The sequence below is a fragment of the Danio rerio genome, chromosome 3, assembly GCF_052040795.2.
Source record: "Danio rerio strain M-AB ecotype USA chromosome 3, GRCz13ab, whole genome shotgun sequence".
NCBI classification, from domain to species: Eukaryota; Metazoa; Chordata; class Actinopteri; order Cypriniformes; family Danionidae; genus Danio; species Danio rerio.
Genome location: NC_141023.1, coordinates 61,716,947 through 61,736,772, shown reverse-complemented (window position 1 = coordinate 61,736,772; position 19,826 = coordinate 61,716,947). Strand labels below are relative to the sequence as shown.

General features: G+C 34.6%; 1 protein-coding gene across 1 annotated transcript in view; it reads right to left on the bottom strand.

Moving 5' to 3' along the window:
- otop2 (otopetrin 2) overlaps positions 1-9,695 on the bottom strand; it is a 68,206-nt gene extending 58,511 nt beyond the window's left edge. Inside the window, exon 1 of the mRNA XM_087245288.1 lies at positions 9,556-9,695. The gene's annotated coding sequence lies outside the window, so the exon portion shown is untranslated. The remainder of the gene's footprint in view (positions 1-9,555) is intronic.
- Between the last annotated feature and the right edge of the window lie 10,131 nt (positions 9,696-19,826).

Here is a 19,826-nt window from a genome sequence, read left to right as displayed (position 1 = left end):
ATATATAAAACTTAGTGTAAGTTTATTTTGCTGAAGCTAAATGCATTATCTATCTATTTCTAAATGTTATGCGACCACGCTCTTGCATTAATGCATTTAATTACATGCACCAAAAATGATTAGCAATATTCACTTAAATCTGATACAAAACAATTATTTTCAAAAAGGGATGTACACACTCAGAAAAAAGGTACAATGTTAGAAGGTGCAAACCTTTGTCAATAAGGCAGTACATTTTCATGTAAGAGAATTGCAACTAATTTGTACCATTACAGTTTGTACCATAGTAAACTGAAATGTCCCTTTGGTTTTTAAAACCTGCAGATACAATATTAGATCTTTATCAAAAGTACAGTCTAATCCATGAAGGTACCACTTCAGTGACAAGACACTTAGTACCTTAGCAGTGTCAAATCTAGTCTATTTGTGTAAATGCACCGTTTCCATTTACAATAAAGGATAAAAAAACAGTTTAACATCAATCAAAAGATCTATTTTTTTGTTAAATATTTCACAACATTTTCACAAATGTTACAGAAACACATTTATTTTCAAAACCACAATGTATTTTCTCCAATTTTTCCACAGTACCTTTGTCATCACTTAAGTTCATTCAATTGACAGTTGTTTTGTTTTGTAGAACTTAATAATTAATGTTTATGAGTTTGATTATGCTTTTAAATGATGACTCCTTATTCATAAATCACTTTGCTTTTCCAGTAATATTTATTTTCATAGATAATGTAAAAAAGAAGGTGTTGTCCAAGACTTATGTACCTTTTTTTTATGAGAACAATCGTGTACCTACATTTCAATTGTACCATAAAAGGTTCAGAACAGTATTGTAAGAGGTCTTTTCTGTACTATACAAGGTACAACTTTTACAAAGGTACAAAACTGTTCCTTTAGGAACATTATTTGTGCCACCGTGTACCTTTTTTTCTGAGAGTGTGCTCATTTATGCTGAGCACTTTACATTTGAAATGAATTATTAAATTAACAAACCAGTATATCGATAGTATTGGGTGAAGGAAATTAAAATAGGTTGTTATATGCTCAATTAAAGTGCTTTTATACTAGGGATGGGAAGATTAACCGATATGTATCGATACGCGGCCATGCGCGTGCACAATGCGAGTGCATCGGTAGAGCAGCAGAGGATGAATGAAATTTTGGAAGCAAATCAAGATGCATCGGTTTTTGCGAGATGCATCGGTTTTTCCAAGATACAACTTATATTTTTAATATAAAATGTATTTTTAATTTATTAACAAGTGTTGTCAACCTGTTTTTGGCGCATAATTTAATCGACCTACATAAAGTATGCCTTAGCATTGGACTTGCGGATGTGTACACTTACACTACAACTCGGTGTATCAGGTGTGCGGATGAAGCTAGTGGTGCGCCATAGATAGTGCTGAATTATCGCATTGTATCGTGATATGGGTGTGAATCGTATTGCATCGCAATACATCACAAATGTATCGCTTATATATCGAATCGTATTCTTTGAATCGAGATGCGTATATGAGATCTACTGACTTTAAACTCCTGAGATTACTCTTGTTGTCAACATTTCCATATTTTAATTCAACCCCACGCAAAAAGCATGATGGGAACTACAAATCCCCTAACCAGGTAGCTGGACCAACACAATTCCTTCATGTTGTCCCAACACAAAAAATGAATAAGTTAACCTAATGGTTTACAAATTTAGGTGGACTGAACATACATAAAGTATGCCATAGCATTGGACTTGCGGATGTGTACACTTACACTACAACTCGGTGTATCAGGTGTGCGGATGAAGCTAGTGGTGCGCCATAGATAGTGCTGAATTATCGCTTTGTATCGTGATATGGGTGTGAATCGTATTGCATCGCAATATATCACAAATGTATCGCTAATATATCGAATCGTATTCTTTGAATCGAGATGCGTATCGGATCGGCATTATAGGTTAGATTTCTGAACCATAATGTCCATGTCACGAGTCACACAGTAGTCCGACTGATCTATTATGCACAGTGCTCTGTTGTTTGACTGTGACCAAATGCATAATGACATTTGTCCACAGTAAAATCTGCCTTTTCAGATGACAACATTTGTTAGATAGCTGCAATATAACATTCAGAAGTAGGTCAGAGTATACAGGCTGTGATCTGAACAAACAGACACTTAAACATAGTGCCTTCTTCATAGTGAGTATGAGTGTACAACTGAATTAAAAGTCTAATTTAATAGGCTTTTAATACAGGGAAGGTTGGTTTTGAGTTCCACACAATCCTTTCATGATGTCCCATCACAAATCCATTAAGTTAACTTAATGGCTTTTACCAATTTAAGTGGATTGAACATTAAACAATTAAGTTGTCTCCAAAAAAAAAAAGCCCTTAAGAATTGTTGTTTTAGCTCATTTTAAATAAGTAGTTTAACCAAGCAGCAAAAAAATAAAAAAATCTTTATTTAGTGTAGAAAAAATTGTTGGTTCACCAAAGAACTTGATCTTAAAATACATATTGTATTTTAAAAACTGGGCCAAAAAATTGCAGCATTATTAAAGGCTTTTAAATTGGCTGAAATTGGACCCAAAATGGCTTTGCTGCTTGTTCAAACTACTTAAGACTATTCTTGAGCTGTTTAAGACAACTTAAATGTTTTATGTTCAATTCACTTCAGTTTGTTATGTTAACTTAATCAATTTGAGTTGGGACAACATGAAAGAATCGTATGAAGCCCTGCATTTCCAGTGTGTGAATATCGGTCTATTCTCATCATTATATACACATTCAGTCATGCAGATAAAAATACTGATATAAAGATTATTAAAAAAATATGTATCTGTGTTTTGCAATTTATGATTATGAAATGAATTGCATTTCAGGCCCTTAATCTCTGCTTTGTCAACTTTTGATGTTGAAAATTGAACTCTGCAGTTTCCTTTAGTAGTTTAAAACTATATAAGTAACAATAAAGAGAGAATTAAGCCTGTAAAATAACAGAAGAATTACTTGCAGTTTATTACACTCAAAAAAATCACTCATTGGATGAACTCTATTTAATTGAGGACAGGATTTTCATCCTATAAATTTGTTTATTACCAATAAAAAAATAAAAAACTGCACAATTAAATACAATTGAATTGGTCCACCATGATTTTATCTAATAAAGTTGAAATACATTTGTATTTTTATGTAACTTAAACTCAAAGGTCTGATTATATCTTGTGTGTCTATTGTGTCATACATTTCAAAGTCTCTTAGTTTTATTCGAAGTTATCCTAAATGAACTAAATAAGCCGTGCCTGTTTCTGCAAGGTGGCAATCTGTCAACTCAAAGCATTACATGAAAATCTTCAAACTGAAGTGAAGATTATTTTGATCTATTGCAGGGGTGTCGAACTCAATTCCTGGAGGGCCGAAGCCCTGCACAGTTTAGTTCCAACCCTGCTCCAACACACTTACCTGTAAGTTTCAAACAAGCCTGAAGGACTCAATTAGTTTGATCAGGTGTGTTTAATTAGGGTTGGAACTAAACTGTGCAGAGCTGCGGCCCTTTTGGAACTGAGTTTGACACCTGTGATCTATTGACTTTAAACTCCTAAGATTACTCCTGTTGTCAACATTTCCATATTTTAATTCAACCCCACGCAAAAGCATGATGGGAACTGCAAATCCCCTAACCAGTTAGCTGGACCAACACAACTCCTTCATGTTGTCCCAACACAAAAAAATGATTAAGTTAACTTAATGGTTTACAAATTTAGGTGGACTGAACATAAACTACAACAAAGAAACAAAGAAATTACAAGAATTTTGTTGTTTCAGCACATTTTAAACAGGTACTTTGAACAAGCATCAGTAATAATTTTTTTGTGTACCAGGTTTCTGTTCCACAATAAAAAAATAGACATTATATCACTTTAAACTATTAAAAATGTCAAGAAAAGTCGCTTTTTTTAACAAAAGCTTTTTAACATCAAATGTTGTTGAATTAAAGATCAATGTCCCTTAATGCAGTTCAAAAGCATAACAAAAATGATAATTATAAAAACATGAATCACAAAATTCAGAAAGATGCAGTGTTATTGTACACCACTGCCAGATGAATTTAACATGGGGCTCCAGATACGAGTTCATCAGATACTGCATTTCTCAATTTGATCTACGTTACCGGTCAAAAGTTTGAGGACATTTTTAAATGTTTTAAAATAAGCTTCTTCAGCTCACTGAGGTTGCATTTATTTAACCACAAATACAGTACAAATTGTGAAATGATATTGCACTATAAAATAACTGTTCAAAAGTAGTTTATGATTTAATTTATTCCAGTGATTTGAAAGAGATTTTTAGCTTTATTACTGCAGCCTTCAGGGTCACACTGTCTTTCAGAAATCACTCTAATATTAGTCATCATTATTATTATTATTATTATTATTATTATTATTATTAATAATAATAATAAATATAATAATAATAAAAATAATAATAATAATAATAATAATAATAATAATAATAATAATAATGGCAATAGTAATAATTGCAAAAATGAGTGGAATAATAATTTCATTTGAAACTACATACAATAAGAAAGCAGTTACTTAAAATGTTAATAAATATTTTTTTTTTACATTTATTAAATGATGTTTTGATGAACAGAATAATTTTCTTAAAAAAAAAAAAAAAAAAAAAAAAAAACCTGACCCCAAACTTTTCACCAGTAGTGTGTGTGTGGGTGTGTGTGTGTGTGTGTATACACCTAAAAAAAATTGTGCCAAAATTGTTGCTTTTTATTTTATGGCTTTACAAAAGTTTTGAAAGTTTAGTTTGAAAAGATACATCTGAAAAGTTTTGGTAAACCTCATACTTTCTTACATTCTAACTCTCAACATCTTTTTATTTATTTTTATTTTCCTAAAACATAGACAGCCACTTCTTTAACCTTCTTTGAAGCATTCATAACATACAGCACTTTTTTCCCTTTTCTTTTTTTGCCCAAAGCATTTTGGTGTTCTTGTAAATGCTACTGTAATGAACCCTAACCCGTATTTATTCTGTCTGGGTCACGTCACACTCAATACTGTAAGCGATTATAGGATAACAACAGAATAAGGCTGATTTCGTCAGAGTCGACACTAGATATAAACCAGTATTGATGATAATAAAAGGTAAATATTTAGCTAAAAATATTAATACTTAATCCCAAGGATGGGGTTATGAGTGCGTATTCTTTTTTTTTCGTCAGTGTTGATATACAGCATTATCCTGCAGTAAATCTTGTCGTTTCCCAGATTAGAAAGACAGCTTTTATATCTTCCAAATTGTGTTTGTCACTTTTTTTTAGGAGTGAACTAAAGAACAAACGTATTCCGTTTGGACTTCTTGAGTTCTTTCTGTAGTATAAAATAGAACAAAACAAGACGAGGAAGGATTTACCTTTGATCTTTTTACCTCTTTACATGTGTACGTGATCCCAGAGTGTACAAATGTTAAAATGCATCTAGTTTCCAGACTTACTAAAACTACAATTTGTACAAATGGATTTGTAAAAATGTGCTCTGTGCAGTGAAAGAGTTTGAACAGGTTTATTCAGACAATTGTGACAGAATCTGATGGCTTATCTGCAGATATTCAGGGATTTAATTATAATGTTAATATTAATATTAATCATATTAATAATAATAATAATAATTATTATTATTATTATTATAACTATCATTATTTTTTTGTAGTAGTATTAGTAGTAATATTGGCAGTGGTATTATTAGTATTTTAAGTATTGTAAATTAGTACAGTAGTAGTATTGGTAGTATTTTATGTATTATGCATTTATTAGTAGCTGTAGTACTGTAGTATTAATAATAGATTCTAATCCAAATCGCACAACATTAAAGTTCAGTTTTTGTATGCATACTTGGTTCCACTCAATTATTATTTGGACCAGCCTTTGGAAGCATTTACCCAGACAGAGGAATTTCAGAGCACCATTGATTTTGACTAATTATACCCATTTTTTATTATATTATTATTATTTTATACATTATATTATTTTTTCTGTTATGGTACTTTTACTGTTTCTTACCAAGTTGATGCAGAAGCCAATTAACGTTCAAGGTTTTTCTCCACTAGTGATTTACATGGATTAACTGTGGATATGCTGCAGTATCCTTCTTTATGAAAATACATATACATGAGCAATATCACATGAGTAGCAGGAGGCTGCAGGAGTGCCTTAGTGTCCCACCAGTACTGATATACAGCCATATTGCACTGCTACTCATGTGATATTGTGTTCATACAACAGTTCAATGGCATAATCGTGTATATAAAAAAGAAAATCAAACTCGGAAAAATCCTTTTGTATCAGAAAATACTTTCATTCACATCTGCAGCTGACGTCAGAACAGCAGAAATGTTTGCTACTTCACAAATGTAACGTTAGGGCTAGTATTTGAATGATTCTCTAGCGTAATCTCTGATGACAAAACAGGTGGTTTTTGTTTTGCTGACATTTTAAGATTATAAGGCTGAACGGCATGAAATGCCATCAGCCTACAGAGATTTCCCAATATTTCTCTGTTACAATCAGGAGATCACAATAATTAACCCCAAAGCAAAGCAAACACTACCAGAAATACTACCAGACTATGGTATAAATACAGCAGGGGGTGGCCAACCCTGTTCCTGGAGAGCCACCTTCCTGCAGATTTCAGTTGCAACCCATATCAAACACACCTGCCTGTTATTATCACATGGTGTTCAGGTCCTAATTAATTGGGTGTGTTTGATAAGGGTAGCAACTGAAATATGCAGGAAGGTGGCTCTTCAGGAACAGGGTTGGCCACCTCTGAAATTCAGCAATACAACCTACAAAAGAGAGATCGATTTTGAAAGTCATTTACCTGTTTAATTATGATTTAATCTGCTGTAGTTTGAAATTAATTCTCCTCTAAGGGCTTATTATATGGTCTCAGTTGCCATCTTGTGGCTGAACGTCAACCGTCTTTGCTCTGCTCAGTATGACAGGCAGATGGAAGCCGACGCACTGAATCTCCGAAATTATTATTATTTAAAATAGGCACTATCCTTATAAATAAACTGCGTAGTTGGAATCTAAACAACTATGTTTTCGCCTGAAAAGCCTCAAAAGTGCATTTTGTTGTCCAACAGCTGCAATATTTGTCAAACTAGTCCTCTGCTTGCCATTCACGTGGGCAGAGTAAAACAAGGGTGAAGAGGCTGTAGAAGTTCTGATATTACTTTAATATCTCACGACTATCAGCCAATCTGATTCGAAAACCAAACAGAACTGTTGTACAAACTACTATAGTATGTCTGCGGGGTCTTAAATTTCAAAAACCTTAAAAAAAGGCCTTAAAAAATCTTGATTTCACTAAAATATTATCTTTTTGGTCTTAAATTATTTTAAATGGGTCTTAATTTTCCATTCCTTTGTTCAGTTGATGCAAACAATACATCAGTTTTTTTTTGTTTTTTTTTTAGCAAAACTTATAACTTTTTCTATTTATAATTTTAACAGTCTGTTGTACATAAATTTAGTTTAAGTTTGAAGTTATGTTGAAAAAATAAACATGGTCTGCCTTTTTTACACATTATTTAAAATACACGATTAAGAAATAAGTAATTAGTATTATTTTTTAAGGGCAACGCATTGGTGCAGTAGGTAGTGCTGTCGCCTTACAGCAAGAAGGTTGCTTTTTCGAGCCTCGGCTGGGTCAGTTGGCATTTCTGTGTGGAGTTTGCATGTTCTCCCTGGGTGCTCCGGTTTCCCCCACAGTCCAAAGACATGCAGTACAGGTGAATTGGGTTGGCCAAATTGTCCGTAGTGTATGAGTGTGTATGGATGTTTCCCAGAGATGGGTTGCAGCTGTAAGGGCATCCGCTGCATAAAACATATGCTGGATAAGTTGGCGGTTCATTCCGCTGTGGCGACCCCAGATTAATAAAGGGACCAAGCCAAAAAGAAATGAATGAATGATTATTATTTTTAGGATTTTAGTTTTTCTGCTGGGCCATTAGTTAGCATTTAGCTCTATATTAGTTCATTCTTGATAGTCTTAAAAAAAAGTCTCAAGGAGTCTTAAATTCGACTTTATGAAACCTGCAAAAACCCTGTGTAGACTTGGCCATTCAATCCCATTTTTAAAATGAAGTTTCTCCAATTACATTGTCCACAGTTATTCAGCATTTAGACTCCCTTTTTTACTTAAGCGCTGCTGGATAGACAAACTAACATTCAGCTAAACCATCTCCAGAAAAACCAAGTGTTTTTGATATCAACAGCTTCTGCTATCACCGCCGATGTCATGGTATCAACACTATTGTCTAATCAGATTACAATAGCACTTTAATCACTTGCATGCAACTCCACCGTTGACTTTTATCTGTTATAGCCGATGTATATCTGTCGTATCTAATTTAAATAAGACAATATCTTTCGCAGTCCAATCTATTACTGTAAAACCGATAGGACAGACACCAATTAAGCAGTCTTAAGTAAATAAACAGGGACCCTCCTAACAATACATAAAAATCTCGACCCTACAAGGGTTTTCCATTGACTCAGCATAGATGACTGATAATACGAGGACATTTTTAACAGCATAGAAAGATGTGCGGAGTTATCTCACTGTTATCTTGCATTAGATAACTTTACACCCCTTTGAGTGTTTTGCCCAGTTGTCAAGTGAAAGAGTTCAATTTGAACAACATGTTAACTCAACTTAGAGATATTCTTAGTTTAAGCTCATAACATTTTGTTATTTAGCTGATCATTTGTTGTTTTGACTTCATTCTCCGAATTCAGGATCAGTTCTAGAACATTAATATAAGCTCTTAATATATGCATTCATGAAACAATTTCAATATTATACAAATTGAACACTGGTTTTAAACTACTTACAGCCTTAGATGAGTTCAAATGAAACAAAACTCTCAAAATCTCAGCAAAACCAATAGCATCAGCAGCTTCGCTTATTACTAACCTGCTTGACTTTATTTCTACCAGACGTCTCCAAAAGTGCCCACTCAAATGTATTGAGATCTAGACGCTTGAATGAATTTCGTTTTGAAAGTTTCTGAAGTCATAGATGTGGAGATCCGTGTTTTTTCTTTCCTTGGGGTCTCATCACATTAATGATAGCTTGTCTGAGATTGCTGTTACTGTGTTGTATGACCTGACTTTTGTCAAGAACACACTGAACATCGGTGTTAACATTTAAATTAAATGTTTGAGGATACACTAGTTTATGCAAACCCATTAATTGGCCTCAGTAATGTTCAGTACTTTACACTTTACTTGCACTGGATGTGTGATGCATAGAAATATTTGTGATACATATTAATATACAAATCATCTACCAATCAACCATCCAATCAATCAGTTTAATTTCTTACTCTTCTGACCACTGACAGAGTAATGTACATTAATATTAATCACAACCACAAACATTACATCAATCATTTGTCATATTAGCTCTTGGCAGGCTTAAGTAATCAAACACTTGAGTCCGAGTAATGAAATTGTATTACTTACAACTCTTCCGTGTCCCGTCAAGTGTTAAAATACACACCTAGACAGTATAAAGGCCCTCTTATAGGTGAGTTTCCGACTTGCGGAGCCACCTTTGACCCTCAGGTCAGCCGCAGTTCTTAGAAAACGAGCATTAAAACCCTTTCAACAGTCTCTGAATACCTCTTCGGCAAACAGTGACATTCCCTGAAATGATCTCATTGGGCAGCTCACTTACTCTTTTACAACAGAGGCTGTTTATACGACCTTCAATACACTCCTATTTTTCTATACTCTACAATAATCAACTCTCGTTTTTGTTGAAGAATCGCTAACTTGCGTCATGACGGCAATAACCCTTAAAATGCGTCACGCTTTCTTTCATCAAGAGCCAGAAAAGATCCACTCTTGATCAGTCTGGGATACTTTAAGAACTTAATTTTTATTGTTGCTCATCAAAAACTCGAATTCAGTTCATATGAAATCATTACATGAGCATCAATGCATGGTTTTTGCATGAAAACAGGCATTTAACACATAATTACATCGTATTTATTGATGATTGAGCTTATGAACATCAGAGCAGTCTTGTGATTTATTTATTTTTATTCAAGATGGGGTTTTTAAGAAATTAATTAGCTAAAAAATACAGTATATTAAGGTTTTTGTTGAGAAGTTCGAAGTACTCATGAACATTATTATTTAAACTTAATGTTTTAAGGCAAGCGGATTGCTCAAATGGTTCGAATAGCCTTAACCTATTGAGTTTTACAGTGTTAGCTTGGCAAGTATAGTCACTTTTTATTTCAAAATCACGCTAGTGTTGCTCATTAATGACTTTGGCTGTAATTCCCAGGGTTTATGGGGATTTCAGGTCAATCGTTGTGTCTGTTACTGTAGATAATTTCTATGTGATGATTTTGATATCTTATCGAGTTTACCGATCAGACGTGATATGGATTATCTCTATCTTACAAAATCAATCTTATACGATTTCTATGGGTGTGTTCAATTTGGACGGGTAAACGTGCTTATCGGAATCCTTATCTTCAAGTTCAGCCCTTTCAGAACCTTTGGGTTGCTATAATGGTGATGGGCTGGAAAGGTCACATGGTGCAATGGTGCGAGGGGAGATGAAATGCATTTTATGAGTCTGACATGAAATTGGTTATAAAGGCTTCCCGGCTGGCTGAAATGTTAGAAGTCTGGGCTGTGTTTGCATGCTATTCATTTACTGTGTACTCTGCTAAGCTTTGTGTACACAGTGTAAACACTGAGCCATAACACACTTGATGAATAGTAAAAGTGTTTGCAGGTGCACGCAGGTGCAAATTTACAGGACAGCTTTATTCCATATTTCCAGAAGGAAATGCCGCAATCAAGAAGATGCAAACCCACCTAAAGTTACAAACAATGGCGCCAATGAGAGCAATCACGTGGTGAATGTTGATCCACCAGTCGAGATCAATCAAGTGTTTTCAAGAGAGAGTTGCTAGGCTGCGTCCGAAACCATCTACTACTCAGTAAGGTTCTGCATTTGAATGTAAACCTACTACTTGGTCGTTAGAAAAGTACATTCTATACAGTATGAATGTGAGCAGTATCTGCCATTTTGTTATGATCGTGTGACCTACCCTATGCCCGTAGCCAGGGGGGGTTCGGGTAGTTCGAACAAACCACCCACCATGGCCAAAAGGTCCAGAATTAGTCTTTTTAATTATTTTATGTAATTTAATATTATATAATATATTTATTATACAATTAATCTAATATATTTATATTCAATATATGTTGTAATAAAGTGTAATTTTAAATAACTCTGGCTTGTAATTTGAATCCTATAGAGCCTCAAAGCCCTAATAATGTGACGTGAGATACGTGACATAATTTGAATCTTTGATGTGACATCCATACTGAGTAACGCTATGGGTCGAAAAAAGAGCAAGAGAGGCAGAAAAGGCAGGCAGCGGCGTCATTATCACAAAATATTGTTGTTCAAAAGCAGTGGTCACCAAACTTGTTCCTGGAGGGCCAGTGTCCTGCATATTTTAGCTTCAACCCTAATCAAACAAACCTGAACAAGCTAATCAAGGTCTTATTAGGTATACTTGAAACATCCAGGCAGGTGTGTTGAGGCAAGTTGGAGCTAAACCCTGCAGGGACACTGGCCCTCCAGGACCAGGATTGGTGACCCCTGTTCAAAAGGACTGCCAAACAGGGTAAGGCAAAAGTTACTTACTTCCTAACAGATGAAAAGCTGTCCCTATCCATGAGGTTCTAGACCAGGGGTGCTCAATGCTGTTCCTGGAGATCTACCGTCCTGCAGATTTCAGTTGCTACCCATATCAAACACACCTGCCTGTAATTATCAAGTGGTGTTCAGGTCCTAATTAATTGGTTCAGGTGTGTTTGATATGGGTAGCAACTGAAATCTGCAGGAAGGTTGATCTGTCATATGTCATATGAGACTTTTATGATGTTTTTTAGTTTGCACTTCAAACTCCATTGTCTCTACAGTGCAAGTTATCACATAAACAGACACACAAAATACTGACTTTTAGTTATGGATAAAGTGGAAATTAAACAATCCTCCTACAGATTAGACACTGAAGTGAATTTTTTTTCTCCATGTTTAGGGATGTCCTGAGCTTTATTTTTTATGTAGGCACATTTCCTCTTAAAAAGAAAGGCACTAGAGCAAAATATGAAGGATTAACCCTTATTTTGTTATTGCCAGTCGGTGAAGGGACAGTTTCTTTATCGATGAACGTTTTATTGAACAAAATAAAATAGTCATCAGATCTGGTTAGTTTTGTTCGTCAATTCAAAGTGAAGTCTATAAATGTTAAATAAGCACATTTACACATAAAGATAATTTATTTTATAACCCAGCTACAGACAAAAAAATTCTGAACAATCAGTTTTGGATCTTGACAACTGACTTTGCTTCTGGTTCAACATATGTTAATAATATTAATAATATTTACATCTGCATCGGTCACTTTGTGTAACATTGGACTGCTAGTTATCTCATACCTCCCTGTTTACTATTAAGACACTGTCACTTTATCTTATTTGCAAGCTTTTTGCACTATGTACTGTTTTGCATCTGCGCACCTTTGGTTTGCCATGTGCCCTTATGTGTAATAGTATTGTTTACAATTTTTTTTTTTTACTTATATTTTTAGATTATATCATATGTGTCATTGTATTTATTGTAAATCCTTTTTAAAAGCGTCGGCTAAATGACTAAATGTAAATGTAAAATTCTACTTTTTGTATTACAGTTTTTCTCAGTCACTTTGGTGCATTTCTCACAACACTATTTACATTTGCACAACAGGTAATGCATTTCTCAAAACAAAGTTTGTCATGCCTTTCAACAAATTGCAAATGCTTTCGGACATTCATCAATTGCTTTCATTCAACTCTCTGCTATTTATAACACTATCATCTGCTTATGTCATGTCAGTCAAAATTAACTAAACTTGTAAATGCTGAAACTAACAGTCCTCATTTCATTACTTGAGACATTACTTACAAAAATGTTGAACTTGATGTCAAAATCGCTCAAGCAAACTTTATAAAACATTTTTTTAAATCTTTATTTTCCTGAAAATGTCTTTAAAATTGAACAATTTGATGAATGATTTACAGACCTGTGTATGTTGCAGGTTCAGGTCCAATATGTACTGCAATATTGTGTACAGTTGTGCACAGCTCTACCTAAAGGGAGTTTATGTTTGTTGTAAATAAGGGTGTGTTTATTCTTTTGCACAATGCTGTGAATAAATTAGGATTGTAAAGAGCAAATGCAGAGTAAAAATGTGAAACATACATATTCAGTGTCTTGTACTCAGATACCTCACTAAATGCAGTAATGTCCAACTTTACTGTAGTTTTCAAATGGCTGTGCAAATGGTATAAAGTGCTGTCTTGAGCATTTTCAGGAAGTGTCACCAACATCTGACTTTTTTGCATTGAAAAAAATGTCCAGAGTAAACTGTCATAATGAAAACATGACAAAGTCATTTGACTATCTTGTTCATAAATAATGGTGTCAGGACTCTTTATTTTGATGACACTGACACTTTGATTGACATGAATACTTGCTTTTGAGTAATGAACTATCTATTTTGAGCATGTGACGCGCTTTTGCAGGTTATCAGCAAGGTTTTGCAGTTTGTACTAATTGTTTTGAGAAATGCATTAACTGTTGTGCAGAAATGCACTGGTGTTGTGAGAAATGCACCAAAGTGACTGAGAAAAACTGTAATATTATGTGTTATGGGCAGCACGGTGGCGCAGTGGGTAGCACAATCATAGCAAGAAGGTCGCTTTTTTGAGCCCCGGCTGGGTCAGTTGGCGTTTCTGTGTGGAGTTTGCATGTTCTCCCCGTGTTGGTGAGGGTTTCCTTCGGGTGCTCCGGTTTCCCCAACAAGTCCACAGACATGCGCTATAGGTGAATTGAGTAGGCTAAATTAGCCGTAGTGTATGTGGGAAACGTCCGAACACAGTCATTCACACAGTGATGGGTTGCAGCTGGAAGGGCATCCGCTGCATAAAGGATAAGTTGGTGATTGATTCCGCTGTGGCGAAATTAATGAAGGGACTATAAGCCAAAAAAAGAAAATGAATGAATGATTATGCACCGTACTTAAGTCACACTTACTAAATGATGATCAAAGGCAAGCCTTAAGTCTTATTATAGCGTTAGAATTATTAATACTTTTATGACTTTTTATGATCCTTATTCATTAATGTTTCCTGTTCATTCTGTCTCTCATCTCAGATTGTTAGTAAGGGGAAATTCCCAGGAAGCAATAAACATTAAACTTTATAAATTAAAGTTGGGATGAATCTACATTTATGTGATAACTTTACAACAATTTCCTCATTTTTATTGATAAAATAGGTCACAAAACAGTTTTATGACATTTGTGTGTATTACGCCCATGATGCAACTTGCACAGTCATACTGTACAGCCATTCACCTACTGTCATTGAAAAAAACAACTATAAATCTTTTTTTTAACATTCTTTATGACTGCATAAACATTTTACAGTATGTTAAACTTCCTTAAATAGATAAATAATACATTTTAAACAGATTTTTGAAACAGATTTAAATTGGCTGGCAATGTTTGACCTTCCAAGTAAATAATTTTGTAGTGCTCCTAAAACCATTGTCAGCGTTTCCCAAAACCATTGTTAGCCAACTAAGGTCTTAAGTTCCGTCATGACAAATGTAGTTTGTTGATTTCCCAAATCCGTCGATCCCACAACATTCGCAATCGTGAGCACTGGCAACTACAGCTCTGTAGCTGTAGTTAGAAACATAGTTCCTGGCTGTGTTCTATTCCCACTTATCCCCCCCTATGCCCTATTCATTTAGAACATTCTAACATTCAAAGTTGGAATTATTAAAAATAAAAAAGGGTCCCACTTTATATTACGTGGCCTTAACTAATATGCACTTACATAGGATTTAATAGTTTGTTACAATGTACTTATTGTGTAAATACATGTATTTACTGTATGTTTATGCTTGATTAAATACATGTATGTAATTACATCTGTAATTAACTTTTGTAATTACATTTGTAAATACACTGTTGACCATCCCTTACACCTTAACCCACCCTTAAACCTACCCATGCCACCAAACCTGTCCATAACCCAACCTCTATCCCAACTCAAAAGCACCACGTGCTCTCAAATACATTATAAACACAGTAAGTACATTGTATTTATTTTTTTGATGTAAGTACAAAGTAGTTAAGGACACTTAATATAAAGTGGGACCTAAAAAAGCATTAAGGTCATCTCTCTTAGGTGTAATTTGCTTTCAAAGTATTTTTACAGTTCAGTTTTAGCAGTCTTCATGTTTACAATTGTTCTCCCTTCTCGGTGCACTTTGAAAATATTGAGGTCATTTTGAACACAGCCTCATGACGAAAGCTATAGGTGACCTATTATTTAAAAGTGGAAATAATGTTACGTTCCCAAAGCTTGTGAAAACAAAAAGCATACATTATTTATTTTAATTTATAGTGGGTTATTTATTTATTATCTGTACTGTATGACATGGCCCTGCTGGTTAGAACTTTCTGAAAAAATAAATAAATAAATAAACAATTTCCTACATAATAATAATAATAATAATAATAATAATAATAATAATAATAATAATAATAATTAATATTATTATAGTATGATTTTTTTCATTTCTTATAAATATTACATTTCATTTTATAATGAATAGCCTCATTATTTATTTATTTATATAATTTATATATGATTTTAGAATACGTGTTAGCTTTTGTAAGTGATATGTTTTAGAACAGAATATGTAATGTTCAACTTCTCAATATTATTAGTAAAGCAAACACAGGCCCTATATGTGCCATTTAAATATAGTTCAGTTAATATGGAAAGCGAGTGCATGTTTTTACCAAATCTAATAATAGATTTTATTTTAAATGCGTGTGCGTGTAAAACAATGTAATTTGCACAAAGAAATTATGGGGTTTTTCTCTTAATAAGTAGTTACTCCACCCAGTTTAGAGCATCATTATGGGCGTTTTACGTTATAACTAACATGGTTCAAGCGATGGATCTGGAACAGAGAAACTACGGGTTTTGGGAAACACTCATCACTACATAGCTCTTTTTCCAAACGATGCATTGTAATATAGCCCAGTCGTGAGTTACGTTATTGTTTAAGAAAAGCACCCCAGGTTGTTTTCATATGCTTTTGTATAATAATGATTATCTATTTTTTTCTTTATATATTATTTTGAGGATAAAAAAATATATATATCATAAAGTTTGATCTTTTGTATGTGCCAACCCGGCTCTACATCATAACTTTTCAATCCAGATGGATGGGGCAGCCATTACTGCATCCAAAACGGTGAAAAGCCTTAGAGTAACGATTGATGACCAACTAAACTTCTCTGACCACATTTCTAGAACTGCTCGATCTTGCAGATTCGCACTCTATAACATCAGAAAGGTCCGACCCCTTCTATCTGAACATGCAGCTCAACTCCTTGTTCAAGCTCTTGTTCTCTCCAAACTGGATTACTGCAACTCTCTACTAGCTGGGCTTCCTGCTAACTCTATCAAACCTCTTCAGCTGCTTCAGAACGCAGCAGCACGAGTGGTCTTTAATTAACCTAAACGAGCACATGTCACTCCGCTACTCATCCGTTTGCACTGGCTGCCAGTTGCTGCTCGCATCAAATTCAAAGCTCTGATGTTTGCTCACAAAGCGACTTCTGGCTGTGCTCCTTCTTATCTGCTCTCACTTCTGCAGGTTTATGTGCCCTCCAGAAACTTGCGTTCTGTGAATGAACGTCACCTCGTGGTTCCATCCCAAAGAGGGAAGAAATCACTTTCCTGAACTCTCGCATTCAATCTGCCCAGTTGGTGGAATGAACTCCCTAACTGCATCAGAACGGCAGAGTCACTCGCTGTCTTCAAGAAACGACTAAAAACTCAACTATTTAGTCTCCACTTTCCTTCCTAATCTGCAATTGCGTCTCTGGCTCCACTGCTAACCGTACTCCAAAAATAAATAAATAAATAAATAAAGAATTGTGAACAAAAAATGTTTTGCTTCTTACACTTTACGCACCTGAAACTTGCCTACAGCACTTATTCAGTATAGTTATGTAAATTGCTTCCTTGTCCTCATATGTAAGTCGCTTTGGACAAAAGCGTCTGCTAAATGACTAAATGTAAATGAGATCATTTTTATTTTACATTTTAAATACAAATTTTAATATATTAACAGTAGAAAAAATCTATATTTTTGGGGGTTATTGTTAGTGTTATATAATCTTAAAGTTTACTTTCATTTTAAGTTGTCACAAAAGGGATTTACCTTCTTATTGTGTTACATAAATGTGTGTGATAACCTCGGTTTAGTTCTAACCTTTTTGTCTTTTAAGAGAATAATGCCTTTACTGTCCTCTATAGTGAAAGGCACATACTGCTTTTGACTGTGATGCTTGACATATGTTAACTTTCATGGGTTGATTTATATCGTGGATTATATAAGAATCCTGGAACAATGCGGTTTCGTTCTTTGAAAGCATTTCAGGTATAATGTTACCATACCCATATGTCTATTATTGCAACAATAGAACAAAGGCATTTCAGCAATATTGACCTCTTTCAAGCAGTGATAATGTTTTTACATTGACTCTTTTGCCTTTTAAACACGACACATTATTTCCAGTTCACTGCAATCAGTCATGTGGTTCTCTATTGTTATACTATTGTATCTTGGGCTCTTACAACACACAGCATCTCTTGGATTTCCTCAACATACTCTATGGTTCCATTATTTCGCAAGAAGAAAGGGTCACACTTTATTTTGATGGTCCGTTTGTTGAATTGAAGTTACATTGCATCTACATGCCAACTAATTCTCATTAGATTACGACTAGACTGTTAGGTTGGGGTTAGGGTTGTGTTGAAGGAGCTGTATCAACAGATATTAAGCAGACAGCCTAGTAATACTCAAAAGGACCATCCAAAGAAAGTGTTACCGAAGACTGAGTGGCTGAGCAGCCTTAGTATGTTTTAAATTTAGATAACGCAATTTTCCATCGTGCTGTTGTGGTCCGCAACTGGCCCATCCCAGATTATTAAACATGTTTTTACCAGCGCATTTCCCATTTCTCAATCCCATAAAGTAGTTTTTTTTTTTTGTCCATGGTGGTGAAAGGTTTACGGTCATGACCGAATCAACCCTTACGAACAAATTATGACAATGAAATCTTTTGAAAACAATGGAAGAAGCCTGCATTACTCAAGAGACCATTCAAGACGGGATTAGACACAGTAGAACACATTTTCCTTTCTGCTTTTCAAGAGAAAAAAATTACTGTAATGTAGATGAAGCCTGATTATGCCCAGAGACATGATGCTGAGGATAATCAATAACTGATTTTTTTTTTTTTGCTGTAGCTGAGAGTAATATTCTATAAATATGTTTTTATGACTGTACATAATATTACAGTCCTGCAATAAAATCTAAATTTTGCTTCTTGTATTTTATTTTTAAATTTAACACACTGGGGCTTTCTAGGTAGTGGAAAGTGTTTTATTTCTGTACATTACTGTCAGGACAAGCAGTTTTTGTGATGCTGGAAATAAACAATAATAATAATATTGTGTCATTGATGACGCAAAGGGCTATTTATGTTCAAAAAAAGATATTGTTTCATTTTAAAATATAAAGAAACTGTAGATCTACAAAGTTTTTCAAGTGTAATGTTTCTTTTTAAAGGGGTATTGTCATGCAAAAATCACTTTTGGTTGCCTCTAATGGTAAACATTAGCTAACTCTATGTTTTATAATTACAATTGATAAAGAAACACTTAGGGATCATACACCCGGCGCAATGTGACGCAATTATTGTTTGCTAGTTTCAGCTCGGCGCAAGAGTTGTTTTGACGTTTTGCGCCACGCTGTTTAAATAGCAAATGCATTAGCGCTCATATGTGCGTCCATAGGCGTTCTGAGGTGTATTGCTGGTGCGTTGCTATTTGGAGAAACTATAATAGATTTTTCAATTGACCAGCGTAGAGCACGTTAGTTGTGCGCCTCGCTTACACACTGCTTAATACACACAAGATGTAGAGCAATACGAAAATATCTTTACATATGGAAAAAATATTAAAATATTAAGGATATAGATAGGATATAATAAGGATATATATAGGATATAAATTTAAAGAATTAAAATATTACAAAACATTATTTTCTAGTCTACATAAATATGAAAACCACTGCCTTCATGCCTTCATCTCGGGGGGCTTTTTCGGTTAATTCGTGACAATTTGCTTTTGTATAACGTTAGCATTATTAGCAGGGGCGTTGCTAGGGTCGAAAGGGATAAGGGGGTTAGCCCCCCCGATCCCCCTAAATAAAAAAAATTCTAATTGACCCTGCTAAAATACCTCCATTTTCAAAAGGTGATATTCTCTATTCTAAGGGTGCTTTCACACCTGCCTTATTTAGTTCAATTGAATCGGACTAGAGTTCATTTCCCCTTTTGGTACGGTTCGTTTGGGCAGGTGAGAATGCAGCAATCGTACTCGAGTGCGCACCAAAAGCGGACCAAATAAGCGTACCGAGACCTGCTTGAAGAGGTGGTCTCGGTACACTTTCAAACGAACCCTGAAGCGGTTCGTTTGTGGTGAGAATACGATCCGTACTAAAACAGGTCCAACCGCAAAAAGTACTGCGCGTTTTGGACTAATTCAGCTGCCGTAGG